This window comes from Eumetopias jubatus, unplaced genomic scaffold (genome assembly GCF_037043125.1).
Source record: "Eumetopias jubatus isolate StellerSeaLion01/CBP00866 unplaced genomic scaffold, mEumJub1_p1.0 scaffold_1, whole genome shotgun sequence".
NCBI classification, from domain to species: Eukaryota; Metazoa; Chordata; class Mammalia; order Carnivora; family Otariidae; genus Eumetopias; species Eumetopias jubatus.
In genome coordinates, this window is record NW_028274807.1 from 121,610,009 (window position 1) to 121,625,704 (window position 15,696).

Sequence of the window (15,696 nt, forward strand, 5' to 3'; positions counted from 1 at the left end):
AAACCATGTAACTTCTAGTACCTGTTCTGTTGTGCACAGGTCATAAGCTGAGGCAGTGTGTGGCAATGGAGGTGGGGTTTCATGACAACAATACTGTGTTGCTGCCTCAACTTTTCAGGTGATGTCTCCTGATCTCTAGACACTACCTTCCAACCTCCTCTGTGAAGTTCAGGCAGGTACTTTATATTTCCCATTTCCAGTAGTCCAACCTCATCTCTTGTGATTGAGGCTGTGTGGGGGTTGAGGTAAAAAATATTATAGTCAGTAATATGAGCCTTTACTGTCTCTCTGTGTTTTATTACCTCCAGTAGTTTAAGAAGGTGTACCCTCTGAATGAAACAGAACAGACAAATCTCCCATTCATCTGTCTCAACCAACCTAAGTGCTCTGTTACAGGCTGGGTTGCAAATTGGTCCATGCTTTATTTTTGTAATTCTCTCTTCTCCCAGTCAAGTGTGTGATATGGTGTCTTAAAAAAGTATAAGTAGCTAATATTTATTAACTTGAATTCCAGTTTTTTTTCCTGTCTTTCTCTTGATCAAGGCCTAGCACTGAGATGACACTGTCCTCCTCCTCTCCTCATTTACCATGTCCTCTAGATAGAATAGGCAGTGAAAGAACAGTGTTGGCACCAAGGAAAACATCTTTTCAATTTTTTCTGGCTTTTAAATTTTTTCAAATTCTTTTACTGTCAGTAATGAAGAGGAAATGAAAGACAAACATTTTGTCATTCTTGGCTAGATACCTTAGGAGAATAATTGGTCTCTGAAGAAAAGCATTTAAACAGACAAACAAATACTTGAATAGACCAGAGTTAAATTAGTATCTAAAGTAGTAATCCTGAAATGGTTTGGGACAAATGCTAGCTTTTTAGGATGCTGTTTGAATTTTTATGTATTACAACTTACTTTCAAAATGACAGCAGACAGAACTAAAAGATCTGGAGCCTGGAATAGTTCTTTTTCTACAGCTGTAGAGCTATTTAAAATTCTTCTCATGTTACTGTTTGCCATCCAGATGGCTTTCTGGCACTGATTCAGTTCCTAGATGTGAGGGCTGTTGGTTAGTTACTCACCAGCATCACCATACACTTGTATAGTTTGGCTCATGACTCACTCTCACAGCACTTAACATGTGGGTATCCTTTGCTAGATACAGTCATTTGATTGTCATGATGTTATTTGTTATAAATAGGTACCAGAATTGACTGGATAACATTTCTGGGATGAATGGTTGACATCCCTCTCCCCCCCCAAAAGAAAAAGACACCCAGTAAGTCTTTTGGACCCCCATTGCCACTGTATTGAGAAACAGAAGTCTGGATGATGAAACTTCTAAAATATGTATCTGCATGGTAGATGCAAAAGTATATCCAATAAACCAGAATTATTTACTTCATTCCTTCACTATTAGCTAAAGTGATTAAAAAACAAAAAAGAACTTACCTCAGAAATCAGAGTTGTGATGAGAGGTTAGGGAGAGGAGGGGGTTTGTTATCTGAAAGGAACACCCAAAGAGGCTCTGAATGCTTGCAGTGTTCTGTTTCTTGACCTGGACTGTGTGTTTGCTTTATAGTAACTCATTGCATACTTTCTTTTTTTGTGTGCGCTTTTTTGTTTTATTATTTTAAACAATAAAATGTTTAAAAAAATAGAAAATACTTCCCCATTATGTACAAGAATTCCCTCAGCAATATCTTCAAAGGCTAAAGAAAGTCACCATATTTTGAACTAGATTATTGGTAGTAAGTCTTTGTTTTACTAGTTTTATCTATTTAGTAAGATAATCAATGTTACCCTAAAACAGGGTTATGGTCAACAGTGATTTAAAATAGGCTTGGGGCACCTGGGTGGCTCAGTCCTTAAGCGTCTGCCTTCGGCTCAGGTCATGATCCCAGGGTCCTGGAATCAAGTGCCGCATCCAGCTCCCTGCTCAGCGGGAGGCCTGCTTCTCCCTCTCCCACTCCCATCTTATGTTCCCTCTCTCACTGTCTCTCTCTCTGTCAAATAAATAAATAAAATCTTTATAAATAAATAAATAAATAAATAAAAATAGGCTTAACAATTAGTCCCCGTGCCCAAAATACCATTCATTTGGAAGTGGAAGAGAAGGGACAGGGTGAGGGGAGAGCTTTGTGGGGATGAAATATATGTTTCTTGGAAATATATATCCAATTTGAGTAGTTTATTATCTTTGTTGATAAACATGATCGAATATTTAGAGGAAAGGAGGGCAGACTGAAAACACTGAAAAAATTAATTAGCATTACTTAATAAAAATTAATATTTGGGTGCCACAGTGGCTCAGTCAATTGGGCGTTTACCTTTGGCTCAGGTCATGATCCTGAAGTCCTGGGATTCAGGATCGAAGCCCTGTTTTGGGCTCCCTGCTCAGCGGGGAGTTTGCTTCTCCCTCTCCCTCTGCCCTTCCTCACCACTCTGCTTTCTCTCTCTTGCTGTCTCTCTCAAAGTCTTAAAAAAAATAGTATTTGAATCAAAACCATTTATCTTATTTTCTAAAGATTTATTTACTTACTATTTTTTAAAGATTTACTTATTTTAGAGAGAGAAAAAGAGGGTGAGCACACACGTGTGGGGGGAGGGTTAGAGGGAGAGAGAGAATCTCAGACTCTCCCCTGAGCCCCATGCGGGGCTCTGTCATGACCCTGAGATCATGACCTGAGCCGAAACCCAGAGTTAGACACACACCCAGCTGAGCCACCCAGGCATCCCAAGGCCATTTATTTTAAATAAGTATCTTAAATAAGTTAGCAGTTTATTTTTGAATAATGGGGTGATATGATTTTTATTTTTTTATAATCTTTGTAGGAAATTATTAACATTCTTTAGACTTCGGAATCTGCTGAATTAAAACTTTTTCATCAGCCCATTTTGTCTGAAGAAATAATACCAACAATGTCCCCTCTCCCCATTGGAATTCCATTGTTCTATCTAAATTTATGTTTAAATGTTTACTTGATAATGACTTTTAAAAAGTTGTTGGGAATATGGGAGTTACTTAATTCTCTAGTGCCTTTTAAGTGAACATAGGTAATTTATATAGCTTTTGAAAGATTTTTTTTTTTTTTTTTTTTTTAAGTAGGCTCCATGTTCAATGTAGGGCTTGAACTTACCACCCTGAGATCAAGAGTCATATGCACTACTGACTGAGCCAGCCAGGTGCCCCAGTGTAGCTGGTTTCAAACATTATTTGTTCAATGGCTATCAGTGGAAGGTGTAAGAAAAATGTAGGGTAAATGGTATGAATTGTAGAGTACCCTGTAGTTTGATGTTTTCCATAAATTTTGAGATACATTGCATTTTTTGAAAAATTTAATTTTTATTCAAGTATAGTTAACACACAGTGTCAGTGTTTGAATTTTGTACAAATAGTGATTCAACAATTTCATACATCACCCAGTGCACATCTCAACAAGTGCACTCCGCTTAATCCCCATCACCTATTTCACCCATCCACCCACCTCACCTCTGGTAACCAGTTTGTTCTCTGTAGTTAAGAGTCTTTTTTGTGGTTTGTTTCTCTCTCTCTTTTATTTCCTTTGCTCATTTGTTTCTCAAATTCCACATATGAGTAAAATCATATGGCATATGTCTTTCTTTGACTGACATATTTTGTTTAGTATTATGCTATCTAGATCCATCCAGGTTGTTGCAAATGGCAAGATTTCGTTCTTTTTTATGGCTGAATAATACTCCATTGTATACGTATATACCATCTCTTCTTTATCCATTCATCTATCAGTGGACATTTGGACTGTTTCCATATCTTGGCTATTGTAAATAATACTGCTATAAACATAGGGGTGCATGTATTCCTTTGACTTGGTGGTTTTGTATTATTTGGGTGAACACCCAGTAGTGTGATTACTGGATCATAGGGTAGTTCTATTTTTAATATTTTGAGGATCCTCTGTACCAGTTAGGGGTTCCTGAGTGCCTGGACCAGTTTGCATTCCCACCAGCAGTGCACGAGGTTTCCTTTTTCTCCACATCCTCATCAACACTTGTTATTTCTTGTGTTGTTGATTTTAGCCATTCTGACAGGTATGAGGTGATATCTCATTGTAGTTATGATTTGCATTTCCCTGATGATGAGTGATGTTGAGCATCTTTTCATGTGTTTGTTGGCCATCTGTAGGTCTTCTTTAGGGAAATGTTCATGTCTTCTGCCCATTTTTTAATTGGGTTAATTGTTTTTGGGTGTTGAGTTGTATAAGTTCTTTATAGAGTAGAATATACTAACTTTTTATCAGATATGTCATTTGCAAATACCTACTTCTGTTCTATGGGTTGCCTTTTAGTTTTGCTGTTGTTTCCTTTGCTGCGCATTTTCTGATGTAGTCCCAATAGTTTATTTTTTGCTTTTATTTCCCTTGCCCTCTGGAGACATGTCTAGAAAAATGTTGCTACAGCCGATGTCACAGAAGTTACTGCCTATGCTCTCTTCCAGGATTTTTATGGTTTCAGGTCTTACATTTAGGTCCTTAATCCATTTTGAGAACTTATGTTTGTGTATAGTATAAGAATGTGGTCCAATTCCATTCTTTTGCATGTAGCTGTCCAGCTTTCCCAATACCATTTGTTGAAGAGACTTTTTCCCATTGTATATTCTTTCCTCCTTTGTTGAAGATTAATTGACTATATAATTGTGGGTTTACTTCTGGGTTATCTATTCTATTCCATTGATCTGTGTGTGATGTTTTCCAAACAAAACCAGAATGTCTCTTGAATAGTGATTCTGTTAGTACACAAAGTATTCTGTGAATGGTATTTTTTTTTTTTTTTAATTTATTTGACAGAGAGACACAGCAAGAGAGGGAACACAAGCAGGGGGAGTGCGGGAGGGAGAAGCAGGCTTCCCGTGGAGCAGGGAGCCTGATGCGGGGATCATGACCTGAGCCGAAGGCAGATGCTTAATGACTGAGCCACCCAGGCGCCCGTGGAATTTTTTTTAAAGGAAAAAATAATGGCAGCAGTACAATTAAAATAGAAAAAATACAGTTCCTCATCATTTCTAATGTAACATAAATGACAGATATGTTAGCATTCTGTGAAGTCTACTTAGGGCATTCCATTAACTGATAAACTCTAGTTAATTTAAACTTACTTTAGACGAGTATTTGAAATTGGAATGTGTTTGAAACTTTTTTTCTTAGAAAGCAGGATTTTATTATAGAGATTTAAGTGTTTGGAGAGTTAAGTGTCCAAAATTTAAGTGTACGGAGATTTAAGTGTTTAAGTCTTTTGGAGATTTAAGTGCTCTGTTTTTTAAAAAAGATTTTATTTATTTTGAAACTGATATTACACAATATGTTAACTAAGTGGAATTTAAAACCTTGAAACTAAAAAAATAATGTATTTATATATTTTTAAAGAATTTTATTAAAGATTTATTTATTTATTTTAGAGAATGTGCCTGTGCATGAGCGGGATAGGGGCAGCAGGAAAGAATCTCAGACTCTCCGTGGAGTGTAGAGCCTGACCCAGGGCTCGATCTCACAACCCTGAGAACATGACCTGAGCTGAACTCAAGAGTCTGACATCCAACTGACTGAGCCACCCAGTCACCCCTAAAGATTTTTTACATACTCTCTACACCCATCATGGGGCCCAAACACAACCCTCAGACTCAGAGTTTCATTCTCTACGGACTGAGCCAGGCAGGTTTCCCTCAGTGCTCAGTTTTATCATATAAGAATTATTCTCAAAGCAAATATTCTCTAAGATACCGAAGTGTTCAGTATACTTGGATAGTATACCTTAACGTATTAAAAGTAACAGAGTCTAAGATAAGCAACGGGTTAATAAAACTATGACTTATAATTCTAACATTTTCACATAGTTATTATTTACTCTGCTGTAAAAAGACTATACATGGTTATTTACTCTGCAGTAAAAAGACTATTAATGTTTAAGTGAAACATCTATAAATTACACTAGTGTGACTAAACACATACAGAAATTCAAATTTCAGTAAAAGTTTGATTTTATAAGTAATCAGAAAAATGCAGTTTAACTCACAAGAACTTTTTTGCCTTTAGATAATTGACTAAAATTAAAAACTTGTATTACAATTCTGCTAATTGATACTATGTACATCCATCTATGTAGTGGGAATACGAATTGGTAAAGACTTCTAGAAAATGTCTTTCTAGAAAGTTTGACAATACATATAAAGAACCTTGATGACCTTTATACCAGTGATTCTAAACCCTGTTGGACTGAAATCTTTTTTTTTTTTTAGGCGTGGAGCTCAGTGCAGGACTTGAACTCACAACCCTGAGATCAAGACCTGAGCTGAGATCAAGAGTTGGATGCTTAACCTACTGAGCCACCCAGGCGCCCCTCACATCCCTTTTTTGTAGCGTATTTTGTAATACTTGTACTATATTGAAATAAAATTTATAGTTAATATAATCTACCAAAAATGTTATTTATTTTTAAAGATTTTATTTATTTGACAGAGAGAGACACAGTGAGAGAGGGAACACAAGCAGGGGGAGTGGGAGAGGGAGAAGCAGGCTTCCCCCTGAGCAGGAAACCTGATGCGGGGCTCGATCCCAGGACCCTGGACTGTGACCCCAGCCGAAGGCAGACGTTTAATGACTGAGCCACCCAGGTGCCCCCCCAACTGGAAACTCTTGAGTTAATTCTTAGGCTGGACTCTTGTGTGTGGGGCTCCCTATGAAATAAGGGTGACAAAGGGAAATAGGAACCAGATATATTTTATATTTGAATGTGTAGCCATATTTTTTTCAAAATATCTCTGCAAAAGATTTATCTGTTAGCATTTGGTTTGTTACTTCATTTGTTTAGCAACCATGTCACAGTTTTAGTCTGACAAAGGACATGCTGTTTTAATGACAGCAGAGCACATTTTGTAAGTATGCCCCCTCTCTCAGTACGTATGTACAGTGTTGTGTATGATGTTCTGAAGAGCTACCAGTTACCCTGTGGGTTTAGTTTGACCACTCTTTCTCTAAGTTTGTTTACTAAGAGTCATGAAAATTAAGAGCTAGTCATACTGGGCTTATATTCCTCTGATTGTTTAAGGGGCTAAAGTTTTCTTTACTTGAGCTTCTTTTACCCTTCAAGAATTAGCCAAAGACAACATAGCCAAATACAAGAAACACCATTGGTTTGCCAAGAGAAATGTATGATAAATTGTGTTCATTACTATTTTAAATACAGAATATAATTAGGTCTAGATAAAAACATTTCTAGGTTGGGGAGCGTGGGTGGCTCAGTTGGTCATAATCTCAGGGTCCTCATATTCAGCCCCGAGTCAGGCTCCTCGCTTAGCAGGGAATCTGCTTGTCCCTCTCCCTCTCCTTCTGCCCCTCACCCTGCTCATGCTCCCTCTTTCTCTCTCAAAAAATAAAATCTTAAAAAAAGTCCATTTCTAGGTCATTACTTTGAGAAATAATAGGAACTATCCTAGAGCAGTGGTTCTGAAAGTGGACAGTGACCTCCCTCCTATGTTTTTGAAATTTGTAACAGGTGATTTTGTTGTATTTGTTGATACAATGACTAGGGGAGGTGCTACTTATTAGTAGGTAATGGATTACTGGATATCCTGTAATGCATAAGACAGTCTTCTACAACGAAAAAATGTCTCAAGTACAACACAGTTTTTGAATTTTCTTCCAGATACTCATGTAGGTGAAAACTCTATTATTATCTGAGCTGAGATCTTAACTCTGTATTACATAAAAATATAATACAAAATAATTTTTATATGATTTCAAAATATTGACATTGAAAGATAAAGATTTGGAAAATCTGTGACACCAGTGAGCAGCATTTGTAGTATTTGCTCATCAGTACAACACATCTGGATTAGTCTGCATTTGTAGTTGTCATATCCACCAGTTTGTATAGAGGCAAACCTGACTGCTTCGTTAAGCAAAGGTTTGGTCATGTCCAAGTATTTATATATTGAGAGAAGCTTTATTATTTTCTTTTATTTCTCCTTTTATGTACAGCTAGAGCATTATATAGGTGTTTTTTTTTTAATTAGGTACATCTATGTAAGTTACATGAATAGTTTCATTTCAGATTTTTAAAGTGTTGGTGTAATACTTGTTTAAAGAAGAGTATGGAATATGAGAGGATTGAAAACCATTCTTCTAGGTAGTATTTAGCTTAAAGTACTTGAAAACCTTGAGCATTGGCCTAATTAAAAGTGCTTTTATTAAAGTGACACACAAGTACAACCTACATGTTATGCTGTAATTATATACCATATATCTACCTGAGTGGGTTTTTTTTTTTTTGTGTGTGTGTGTGTGTTTGTTTGTTTTAAGTAGGCTCTGTGCCCAATGTGGGGCTTGAACTCAAAACCTTGAGATTGAGAGTTCCTTGCTCAGGGCACCTCTTTGGCTAAGTTAATAGAGCATGGAGCTCTTGATCTCAGGGTCATGAGTTCCAAGTCCCATGTTGAGTGTGGAACCTATTTTAAGGGGGAAAAAAAAAGTTCATGTTCTTCTGACTGAGCCAGCCAGGTGCCCTTCTACCTGAGAGTTTATAAAGTATGACAACAGTCTAACTCAGTTATTAGTGAATTATTAATATGACTATTATGGTAGAAATTAGTGGACGTGGTTGTAACCTTGCAGTATTCCCTTTTGATAATTTACTCCTGGTTGAGAAAAACATTTCTAAGTCTTTAAACCTAGCATTGCTTAACAAGCATCTTTATTATCTTGCTGAATCATTGGCATCTTTTTGAATCAGTTGACATTTGAAAGTGAGGATTTTGCCCTTGAAATGGAAGATCACGGAATTGATTTTGGAGATCGGTGTGTTTGTTCCTTTAGGAAGCAAAGAGCATGATTAACTGTAAAGCTAAATGATTAAACTTTCCTTTTTGATACATTTTGAGATGGCACCAGAAAAATACTTTGCAACTTATTTTGCCAGTTTTAAACATTTAATTTATTTAATTGTTTCTAAGTATTTCTGTTGTGAAATATAGCATAGATACAGAAAAATACAAAAAAATATGGAGCTTAGTGAATTTTTCTGAAGTGAAATTCTGTATTTTTCTCTATATTAAAAATAATGGTTATCCCTTGACATCATGGGAGTTCACCAGTCTGTCTAAATTTAATAGATGGCATTTTATGGGAATAAGCCATTCTATAGTTAAACATTAGTTAAAAATGCATCATTTTGGGGAAGAAATGCCTATAATGTTACTGGGTTGCTATACGGTGGGAACGCAGTGCTTAGGTTATAGGTAAGATATATTTCATGTTCCACTTCACATGACAGGAATGTGTGGATTGGAGACCAACTGATATTAGGCGAAGCTTGATCCATTGCAAGTGATGATGCAGTCAGAATTCTGTATATTTGTTAATACTTTTCTGATTTACTCTTTTATGGAAAGGTATATCTGCTATGAAATATAGACTGAGATTTCTGTAAAGCCATGTGCAAATAGACTTAACTAATATCTGAATTAAATCATTTCAGCTTTTTTAATTTAATGAGTTATAGGAAATCTATATGTGTTATGGCATTTTATCTGTGTAATGGTAGGTATTACCATGACTTCGTGTAAAGATGTCACCTTTGTGGGCTGTTTATGGAATTTTCTCAGACTAGGCACTGAGAGACGACATTGAAGGCCACGTAGTTAAATTTTTCCTGTTAAGAATGATTTAAATCACATTTTTAATTATCCAGTATAATTATTCTACTAAGTGACTTCCATAGAATTTGTTTCACTCATTCATTAATTCATTTAGCCATGTGTAAATATTTACTGAGACCATAATATGTGTCAAAGCTGCAAATAAAGAGGTGGGAATAATAGGAAGTTGGGAGCTGTTTGTAAGCAATGACCTTCAGTGTGGTGTGCTCCCGCTTTGACATAGGTATGCCCTGGTGCTTGGGTGCACAGGAGTATTAGGGAAGGATTCCAAGAGTCCAGAAGAATAAGAGTTGATCGGGAGATACATAGATAAGGACATCTTAGGGAGAGGGAATGATGATTAAGGTAGGAAGAGAGTATGGGATATGCTGGCAAGTATTAGTGGTTTGGGGTGGCAGGATTAAGGATAGGACGTGTGAGGGTGTTGAGCAACAGATCTAGAAAGGAAGGAAGGCAGGGGCCCATGAATTAATTCTTGTAATTCATTTTAGTTACAACGACTTCATCAAAAAAATTCTTAAATCGGGCGCCTGGGTGGCTCAGTTGGTTGAGCGACTGCCTTCGGCTCAGGTCATGATCCTGGAGTCCCGGGATCGAGTCCCGCATCGGGCTCCCTGCTCGGCAGGGAGTCTGCTTCTCCCTCTGACCCTCTTCCCTCTCATGCTCTCTATCTCTCATTCTCTCTCTCTCAAATAAATAAATAAAATCTTTAAAAAAAAATTCTTAAATCTACCATAGTGCTTTTTCTTTCCAATACCTCCAGAAGTTCATAATTTTGTATCTAGGGAGTTAATGCTGTGCGGTAGTGTGAGGTGCAGTCTCTTTGAAAAGATTGCTGTTCTGGGCTTCAGGCCTGAGGAAGCCTCAGCATTTCCAGCTATCTGGTAAGGGTGAGATAATAGAGGTTTTGTTTTTATAGTTTCATGTTCCTTTATTGCTACTGTTATTCATTAGGTGATTTGGTTTCAGTTGTGAGTCTTGCCAAAAATCTGTGCTGAAAGTAGGGGCATGTACAGGTTTATCATGATTGTAATTGTGTTACAGGTGGCTGATGTTTCATAAACCCTTCTCTGTTTTAAATGGAAACTTTGGTTTTTCCTCTCTGGGCTTTTCTTGCAAATTACTGATTCATGTCATACATGCTGTGCTTGGTGTTCAGGGAGTTGGCTTTCTCGCATCTTTGTGTGGTGGTGATGAGTATAGGCAAAGCATGGTCTTTATAATTTGGTGTAGCACGTTTTCTTGAACACATGCTATTTGCAAGGTTGAAAAGCACCTTTACTAAAGACAGTCTCCAAAGTCTGTTCTGCAGTGATGTAACTAAAGCTATTCCAGGACCAGTGACTGTTAATGACATCTGTAGTAACTTTGTGTAGTTTGTTCATGTTTATAAAAGTATCAGGTTAGGGCGCCTGGATGGCTCAGTCTGTTGAGCGTCTGCCTTTGGCTCTGGTCGTGGTCTCAGGGTCCTGGGATCGAGTGCCGCGTCCGGCTCTCTGCTCATCGGGGAGCTTGTTTCTCCCTCTCCCTCTGTCTGCCACTCTCCCGGCTTGTGTGCTTTCTGTCAAATAAATAAAAATAAAAATAAAAATAAAAATAAATCTTTATAAAAATATTAGTTCAGAGTGCCCAAGTATAATAACTTCTCCATACACTGTGGTAAGAGACAGTACTTTAAAAAGCATGGGGGAAAAAAGCAAAAATAAAAGCATGGGGGCAAGCCCTCAAGAAGCTTATAGTTTACATAATGCAGTTTATTATGGTTAATGTATCAGACTTTTTTCTGGTACTTTGTTATTATGCAGAGGGTTGTATAGGGCTCACACTCTATAGTTAGACCCAAATTCAGATCCAGGACTGCCACTTGGTAGCTATGAGATCTCAACCTCTTTAAGTTTCTCAAGGAATAGTAATATTACCATAGGATGGTAGTAAGGATAAAATACAGAAATGCACGTAAAGAAGTTACTAGAATGCTGGCACAGAGTAAGAACTCACCATTAGCTGTTTTAGATTTTCTTATTATCCTGTGATTTTCTTTTTTAATTGTAGGAGTAGGGATAATAATGTTTTTCTTAAATTCATTAAACAATTATTAAATGGCTACTATGTGCTAATCACTTTTGGGGAAATGAAAGTAGTTGAAAATATATAACTCATAGCTCAAAAGAACTTATGGCTTTTGAATAAAAATAAAAAATAAGCAAATATTTATATTGGATTACTAAATTCCAGGCGTTCTTCAATTTTTATAACTATGTGCTCTAAGGTAGTTACTGTTGATTTCATCATTTCGCAGATAAGGGAACTTTAGGGAGAAGATACGTGATTTACTCAAGATCTTTCAGCCAGTGAGGGATGGAAAACCAGCTCTCACAAGTAAGCTGTTGGATTCTGAGACCACAGTCTTTCATCAGTGCACTGTCCTGCCTACAGAAACAAGACGGGCACATGGGAAAGATTCAGGGCCTGTATAAGTGTCAGTGTAATGGGTCCAGATGGTAAGAGGTGTAAGAGTTAGGAGAGGAATCAGTAAAGGCTGGAATGTTCAGGGAGTGCAGTTTCCCTTATCCTTGTCAACACCTGTTGTTTCCTGTGTTGTTAATTTTAGCCATCCTGACAGGTGTGAGATGGTATCTCATTGTGGCTTGGATTTGTATTTCCTTGATGTTGAGTGATGTTGAGCATCTTTTCGTGTATCTGTTAGCCATCTGGATGTCTTCTTTGGAAAAATGTCTTCATGTCTTCTGCCCATTTCTTAACTGGGTTATTTGTTTTCTGGGTGTTGAGTTTGGTAAGTTCTTAGTAGATTTTGGATACTAACCCTTTATCAATGTCATTTGCAAATATCTTCTCCCATTCTTTAGCTGCCTTTTAGTTTTGTTGATTGTTTCCTTCACTGTGCAGAAGCTTTTTATCTTGATGAAGTCCTAATAGTTCTTTTTTGCTTTTGTTTCCCTTGCCTGTGGTGATGTGTCTAATAAGAAGTTGGTACAGCCAAGGTCAGAGAGGTTGCTGCCTGTGTTCTCCTCTAGGATTTTGATGGTTTCCTGTCTCACACTAAAGTCTTTTATCCATTTTGAATTTATTTTTGTGTATGGTTTAAAAAAGTGGACCAGTTTCAGGGCACTTGGGTGGCTCAGTTGGTTAAGTATCTGCCTTCGGCTTAGCCCATGGTCTCAGGGTCCTGGGACCCAGCACTGTGTCCGGCTCCCTGCCTAGCAGGGTGTCTGCTTCTCCCTCTTCCTCTGCTCTTTCCCTCTCATCCTCTCCCTGCTGCTCTCCCTGCCTGAGCTCTCTCTCCAGCTTTCTTTTGACATCCATTAACATGATAGGTGGTTCTCCATCTCCTCACTTTCAATTTGCAGGTGTCTTTAAAAAATGAGTCTCTTGGGCGCCTGGGTGGCTCAGTTGGTTAAGCGACTGCCTTCGGCTCAGGTCATGATCCTGGAGTCCCGGGATTGAGTCCCGCATCGGGCTCCCTGCTCAGCAGGGAGTCTGCTTCTCCCTCTGACCCTCTTCCCTCTCGTGCTCTCTATCTCTCATTCTCTCTCTCTCAAATAAATAAATAAAAAAAAATCCAAAAAAAAAAATGAGTCTCTTGTAGGCAGCATATAGATAGATCTGTTTTTTTATCTATTGAGATCCCATTGTTAAGTAATCTGTACACCGAATGTGGAGCTTGAACTCAACCCCACGATCAAGAGTCACATTCTCCATTAACTGAGCCAGCCAGGCGCCCCACCAGCAGACCATTATTATACCTCACAAATGTAACAGTATTTTCTTAAAATCGTCTAATTCATATTTAAATTTCCCAGTTTATTTTATTTTTTAAAAGATTATTTATTTATTTGACAGAGACAAAGCGAGAGAAGGAACACAAGCAGGGGGAGTGGGAGAGGGAGAAGCAGGCTTCCTGCTGAGCAGGGAGCCGGACCTGGGGCTCGATCCTAGAACTCTGGGATCATGACCCAAGTTGATGGCAGATGTTTAACGACTGAGCCACCCAGGCACCCCTCCCAGTTTGTTTTAAAGATAGGTTTTTATAGCTGATTTGGTGAAGTAATGTTGGATAAGGCTATTCCACCCCCAGCACAGAACTGAGGCAGGGCTTGATCTTAGAACTGTGAGATCATGACCTGGTCTGAAATCAGGAGTACTACGTTTAACCAACTAAGTCACCCAGGTGCCCCTCCTGAGTGTTTGTTAACAGTCCTTGCACCATTCTCTTTCTTTCTCTTCTTGTTGTCGATTAGCTTGTTTTATTGTCGTTGATTACTTTTTTTATTGATGATTCATTGGAAACTTGACTGATGCTTCCTTGAAGTCTTTAATTCCTTTCGCTATTTTCCTATTTCTTGTAAACTGATAAATAAGTCAGATCTAGAGTCTTGATTAAATTCAGGTTTTTTGTTTTTTAAAATCAACCATATCCTATAGGTGTGGTTAGTACTTCTGTTTGCATTACAGGAGGAGGCATATTTCTGGATTATTCACAGGATTTAGATAGTGTCAACCTGATAATGTTCATTATAAAGTTCCTCATCATCCTTTCACTTTATTTTGCAAATTTTTTTAGCATCCATTAATTATGCATTATTGCCTAGATTCATTGTTTCATTAGAGGTTGCACAATGGTGGTTTTCTAATTTTATCATTCTTTTTATGTTTATGAACTAAAATTGTTCTAAAAATCAAGAAAAAAAAACCTTACCCTCATCATTCATTTGGTTACCCTGCAATATTTGGTATAAGCTGGTCAAAACATGTTTGATTTACTTCCCCATTCTTTATCAATTTTCAAAATAGTGAGTTGGTCTTAGCAATCTCCAGTGGTGATCAGTAAACAATTTATTTGTTTCTTTTTATTATTTTTAAGTCACTCATTTGTATATATTTGATATGTTTCAGTCCATGGATGTCATGAGTGTTTTTGATGCTCAGAAATGCTTCAGGTTGACTTTTGTCTCTTTTGATGTGATACTTTCATTCTTTCAGTAAATGGGATTTAAATCTTGACTTAATTAACTTCAGTGCCCATGTTCTTCCCACTGTTATTGTTGTGCTTTCTTGAAGGAAGCTCTCAAGGAAGTCTTCAAGGAGCAGTTGAGGGGTACATTTTTTGGAATAGGGGTTTGATTCCAGGAGTGTCAACATTTGTATGAACATAGTTCTTTGTGGTACAAAGGCCTAGGCAATGCAGTAATAGGACAAGTAAAGGAAATTAGGACAGAAACATAGCACAAAGGCCCTTGCCAGCTGGGTTGAGGGATTTGGTGTTTTTAATTCTCAGGTGGTGGGTCATGAGACTATAAGTTCATGACATTTTGTACATGAGATTGATAAATTTTTTTTTTAAGATTTTATTTATTTGACAGAAAGCAAGAGAGGGAACATAAGCAGGGGGAGTGGGAGATGGAGAAGCAGGCTTCCTGCAGAGCAGGGAGCCCGATGCGGGGCTCAATCCCAGGACCCCGGGATCATGACCTGAGCCGAAGGCAGATGCTTAACGACTGAGCTACCCAGGCACCTGAGATTGATAAATTAAAAAAAAAAAAAAGATTTAGAGAGTGAGAGTGCACATATGGAGGGGGGAGGGGTTAGAGGGAGAGGGAGAGAAGCTCAAGCAGACTCCTTGCTGAGCATGGAGCCTGACAGAGGGCTTGATCTGATGACCCCGAGATCATGATCTGAGCAGAAATCAAGAGTTGGATAGATGCTCAACCAACTGAGCCACCCAGGCGCCCAGATAGAAAATTATGTTTGAAAGAAGGCCCTCTTGACTGCTGTTTTCATTGGAGTTTGCAGAGAAGAACTCAGCCAAAGAAGCCAATATTATTTTATTTTATTATTTTATTATTTTTTTATTTAAGTAAAATCTGTAAACAATCACTTGAGCGGTTGTTTACTGAATTTCTTAGAAACCTCTAATCTTTAAATCTTTCGTTTTTCACATGTGATATACTTTTGTTGAATTTGAGTTAGTGCTATGTGTGTATTTGTATATATATA

The 15,696-nt window shown here is 37.7% G+C and overlaps 1 protein-coding gene across 5 annotated transcripts in view; it reads left to right on the plus strand.

Moving 5' to 3' along the window:
* PIK3CB (phosphatidylinositol-4,5-bisphosphate 3-kinase catalytic subunit beta) overlaps positions 1-15,696 on the plus strand; it is a 197,043-nt gene that overhangs the window by 66,328 nt on the left and 115,019 nt on the right. The window lies entirely within an intron of this gene.